General features: G+C 33.7%; 1 pseudogene; it reads left to right on the top strand.

The window, feature by feature from the left end:
• Positions 1 to 2,803: 2,803 nt before the first annotated feature.
• Positions 2,804 to 2,902, top strand: LOC141503758 (U6 spliceosomal RNA; annotated as a pseudogene).
• Positions 2,903 to 5,738: the final 2,836 nt, after the last annotated feature.

Here is a 5,738-nt window from a genome sequence, read left to right as displayed (position 1 = left end):
GATCTGTAATTTTCTTTCTCTGTTTTGACTCTTACTGGTTTAGGTATCAGCACCATATTGATGTCATGGAAAGAGTTAAGCAGAGTTTTGTCTTCACCTATTTTTCCAAAGAGTTTACATAAATCGGAACCAATTGTTCCTTAAATGTTTGATAGAATTTACTTGTGAATCCATCTGGCCCTAAAGATTTTTTTCTTAGGGAGTTTAATAATGGCCTGTTGGATTTCTTTTTCTGAGATAAGATTATTTAGGTATTTAATTTCCTCTTCATTTAATCCAGGCAACTTAAAGTTTTGTAAATATTCATTCATTCACTAAAGTTATCAAATGTATTGACATACAGTTGGGCAAAATAATTCCAAGTTATTATCTTAATTTCCTTCTAATTGGTTGTGACTTCACCTTTTACATTTATGATATGAGCAATTTGATTTTCTTATTTATTTTTTAAATAAAATTAACCAGAGGTTTATCAATTTTATTCTTTTTTCTTCATAAAACCAACTGTTGATTTTATTTATGAGTTCAATACTTTTCTTGCTTTCAATTTTATTAATTTCTCCTTTTTTAGAATTTCTAATTTGGTATTTATTTGGGGATTATTTATTTGTTCTTTCTGTAATTTGTTTAGTTCATTGATTTCCTCTTTTTTCTAATTTATTCATGTAAACTTTTAATGATATATCCCCTGACAACTTCCTTGGCTGTATCCCATAAATTTTGATATGTTTTCTAGTTATTGTCATTATCTAGGATGAAATAATTCTTTCTATAATTTCTTGTTTGATCCACTCATTCTATAAAATGAGGCTAGTTTCCAATTAGTTTTAGGTCCATCTCTTCATGGTCCATTATTGCATGTAATTTGAATTGCATTATGATCTCAGAAGGATGTATTCATTAGTTTTGCCTTTCTACATTTGATTATTAGGTTTTTATGCAGTAATACACATTCACTTTTTGTGTAAATGCCATGTAGTGCAGAATAAAAAGCATGTTTTGTTCTATTCTCATTTAATTTGCTCCAAAGGTCTATTATAGCTAGGTTTTCTAACAATCTATTTAACTCCTTCACTTTATTCTTGTTTATTTTATGGTTAGATTTATCTAAATCTGGGAGGGGGAGGTTGCGGTGTCCCACCAGTAACGTTTTGCTCTCTGTGTTGTCCTGTAACTCATTCAATTTCTCCACTATGAATCTGGGTGCTATAGCACTTCATGCATACATATTTAGTATTGAAAGGGCTTCATTGTCTATTAGGAAGATATAGTTTCCTTCCTTATCTCTCCTTAGCTTTTTTAAAGATGTCTATTTTTGCAGCTGCTTTGTCTGAGATGAGGATTGATACCCCTGCTTTTTTTTTTACTTCAACTGAAGGAAAACTTATTTTGCTCCAATCTTTTACCTTTATACTTTATGTATTTTTGTGCTTCAAATGAGTTTCTTGTAAGCAGTATATTGTATGATTCTGGTTTTTGATCGAGTCTGTAATGTGGGGAGGAAGAAAATGAACTGTGCAACAGTGAAAACAAGAAGAAGGGACATGGTGGGACCTAACCAGTAATGGGGATTCCCTTCAACTGCCAGTGGACTCTGATGGTAGAGAGGTGCTATCAGGGCAACAAGCAGAGCAAAAAAGGGTTTCCAGTGGCTTCTCAACAACAAACTGCCATATGAAAATTGATAAGCTTTTCTGTGATGCTTAGTCCAGTCAAGCAATGACATTCCTATTTCAAGGGAATAAATGAAAAAACATCATATGCCCAAAGTTGAAAAGAAGAAACAGAAGTTGTTCTGGACAAAGGGAATAAGAGTGTTGAGTCTCACCAGTGGTACAAGGTGCTGTGTGGTCAGCTGACTGAACATGAAGGCAATTCAATGGTGTATCAAGGTGTCTCAACTTACTTGGCTAAAGATTAGATTTCAGTATTTCAGCCCTCTCAGTGCCACAATCCATGATGCTGCACAGAGATTTCTGGGAGCAGAAGAGTAGCAGCTTCATTCCTAAGGAAATTACAGAGATCCTGGAGAATTTTCTTATTCCCTAGAAGATAAAGCATGGTGCAGACTTTTCCATAAATAGATCAAGGAGAGCAAAATTATCCCCTACTCATATAACAACTAGGTTCTGTAAGTTTCTGCCCACCGACTCCTCAACAGTCACTATATGCATTTGTTAGAAAAATGTGCCTCAGGTTTATGGAAGGACTATTATTCCTTGATTATTTTTATTTTTGATATGTACTATATAAATGTTTGATGATACATGTTTAAGAATTAATAGGACTACCTGAAAACAGAGAGAAGAGATTCATGAGAGAAATGCATCAGATTCTTTAAAAGAAATAATATCAGCCCCATTCTAATTCTGTGCTTCCTATGAAAGGAATAGAATAATAGGATATATAAGGAAAAGTTGAAAGAACTGAAATTACACTGAGAAAGTTTGAATAATTGCCTTCAGTTTCTGAAGTATTACCATAATGAATAGCTTTTTGAAATTAATTTTTTTGTCACACAGTTTTCTAATTTTGTTAAAGAAGTCATCATTTAGAATTTAAGAAAAATAATGGAAAATATCTTTCCTAGTAACTGGGTAAAATAAAATATTACTATTATTCAGTGCATAGGATGAATGTTTTTTGATTTTTGAATTTTTCTCTAATGTCATTATTACTTCCCTCCCCCAGCTACTTGAAAAAGAAAGCAACAGCATTTACTTTCAAAACCGCGAGTTCTATATTCCCTCTCTTCCTCCTTCCTTCCACCTCACTCCCACACCTTTGAAAAAACAAGTTACTTGTGCTTGCTTCAACAGCACAGATACTAGTATCAAAATGATACAGAGAAGATTAGCATGGCCCCTGCGCAAGTAGGCTAAAAAATGTATACCCAGGTTAGCTAGGCAACACAGTGGATAGAGTGTTGGTCCTAAAGTCAGGAAGACTACCAAATTCAGTTTCAGACACCTAACAATTATTTAGCTATGTGACCTTGGGCAAGTCGCTTAATCCCATGACTTACCAAAAAAAAAAAATTAAATATCCCCCAAAATGTGTAGCCATGAAAAAAAGGAAGAGAAACCTTTTCATAATGCTACTTTAAAGAATCAAACTATGTATTTGCTGTTGGGAAAATCTTAACACTGCTATATTTTCAGAAACAAAACTTCCTGGCTGCTGGAAGGATTATGTTCCACCTCTCAGGATTCATTCATTCTTCATACCATATGATCTGTCATTTAAGAGCAAGTAATATATGTTTTAAATTATACTGTTTTGCTATTATTTTTCCAATAATAAAATCTCCTCTGTTTCAAGACAAATGATGATTGACAACTGATGATTATCATGTAATATCTATGCTATCAGGTTATTGAATGTGACTGGTTTGAATGTTTTTTTTTTTAGATTCTTTGAGTCAGGGTTTTGATAGAAATATATTTTACAATACTCCCTTCCTATAACTTAGTTTTTTCTAGTCATAAAGTTTGCTAAATTAAAAGACGTTCAAGGAAAGATGTAGTAAATCTGGACAGAATACTAAAAGAGCGTGAACGTTGCTGTGCCAACAAAGGTCAGCAAAGTCCAAGCTATGTTGTTGCACAAGTTATGTATGACTATCATAGTTAGGTTGTACAGAAAATTGACCACTACAGAATTGATACTTTTGAATTGTGGTGTTAGAGAAGACTTTTAAGAGTCTCTTGACCAGAAAGGAGATCAATCAGTCAATACTTGAAGAAGTTAAAACAGGTTTTTAATGGAAAGTCAAATACTGAAACTGAAGCTTTTTTGACTAATTTTAAAAGAGCCTGATGTTGGAAAAGATTGAAGACAAAAGATAAATAGTGATAACAAAAGGTGAGTTTGATAGATAGCGTCATGAAAACAATGAATATGAACCAGGACAGACTTTGGAAGATAGTAGAGTATTGAAAGACTTGGCTTGCTGTGGTCCATGGGATCACAAAGGATTGAACATTACTGAACAAAAATAACAATAACAAAGAGTTTATCTGTAAACTAGCAACTACAAGTTGTTGCTATTTCAGAGATTTATTGTTTTGTTTAAAAACATGGCAGTTGGTATTTCTTCAGTATTATGGAGTGGAAATTTTCTGAAAAAATATCTATAAAAGTGTTCATAGGGACTTCTTTGGGCAGAATCAAATTTTGTAGTGAAAAAGACAATAAAAGTCACAGAGACATTTTTAAGCAAAGACTATAACATGGGAGTTAAAGTTGGCCCAGAGTTCATACAGCTAAAACATTAGTGGAGGGAATTGGTTGTAGTGACAGAAGCAGGAGCAGTTTTGCAAGTACTCAAATCAAAGCCAGGAAAGGGACATGACAACTGTTTAGAATGAGATTAGAGGATTTCTATGTGCTACCAGTAGACCAAAGATCAGATAGAATTGCCCATACTCATTTAAGTTTGGTTAAGGGAAGAGAGGATTACTTTCAATCAAGGGGGTGTAGGAACACTGAGGGCAACTCTTTGACAATTCCTTTGCCAACTCAAATGTGAAGAGAACTTTTATTCAAAAGGGAGTGGAAGCCCTGAGGGGTAGTACCATTTCCAACCTCAAGGGATCAGGAATCTGAGTAGAAAATATCACTTGAAGTCCCAAGGGAAGACTCTGATCAGCAATAAAGATTGTTATTCTAAGGGATAAGAGCCCATTCCTGAGTTAAAGACCATATTATAGACCAAGAAAGCATTGACCACACCTGTTCACAGATCCCACTAGCTTGGAAGCACCAAAAAGGAAGCACCTAGAAAAGACTCTGTAAAAACAGTGTAAAATACCCTAAAACTAGAGACCCATGCTGTCATATCAGGAAATGAATTCAACATTAGTATTAAAATCATCAAATTGATTCTTTTATTCAATAATCCTATTTAAGAATTACTGAGCTAGTCCTATAAATGTATAAATCATAGTTCATTATCACAGAACATATTTCAGAAATTTAGTTTGCTTATAATTAAGTTTAGAAATTCAATTCTCAAGGCAGCTAGGTGGTGTAGTGGATAAAACACCAGCCTTGGAGTCAGGAGTACCTGGGTTCAAATACGGTCTCAGACACTTAATAATTACCTAGCTGTGTGGCCTTGGGCATGCCACTTAACCCCCTTTGCCTTGCAAAAAAACTAAAAAAAGAAATTCAATTCTCTTATTTATCACAAAATTTGAAAAGAAAAGAACATTACAAATAAAAAGTAATTCTAGAAATACAATGTTTCACTTCAGTTTCCTTACCTGTACAGAAGATCAAAATTATATAATGTATATGAATTGCTTATCACAAGACAGGGAATTTGGTTCTCATGGTATCCTTATTAATTATTACTTATTTGATTGAATAGCATTATTTCAACCTGCATAGCTCTATATATGATTTTAAATGTTAATGGTATCAAGTACCAATGGTGGTAACATACATGAGTTTCCATCAAAGAAAATTGGATCTACATTTTAATGATTTGATGTCATCTGACTAGAAATAAAATCTGTGTAATACTCTAAATTCTAGGCATTGTGTATGTTATTAATTTTTTTTTAGGTTTTTACAAGGCAAATGGGGTTAAGTGACTTGCCCAAGGCCACACAGCTAGGTAATTATTGTGTCTGAGGCCAGATTTGAACCCAGGTACCTCTGACTCCAGGGCTGGTACTCTATATACTGTTTCACCTAGCCACCCCGAGTATGTTATTATTTTGTTTCTAACT

This window comes from Macrotis lagotis, chromosome X (assembly GCF_037893015.1).
Source record: "Macrotis lagotis isolate mMagLag1 chromosome X, bilby.v1.9.chrom.fasta, whole genome shotgun sequence".
Taxonomy (NCBI): Eukaryota; Metazoa; Chordata; class Mammalia; order Peramelemorphia; family Peramelidae; genus Macrotis; species Macrotis lagotis.
This window is presented reverse-complemented; position numbering and strand designations above follow the sequence as displayed.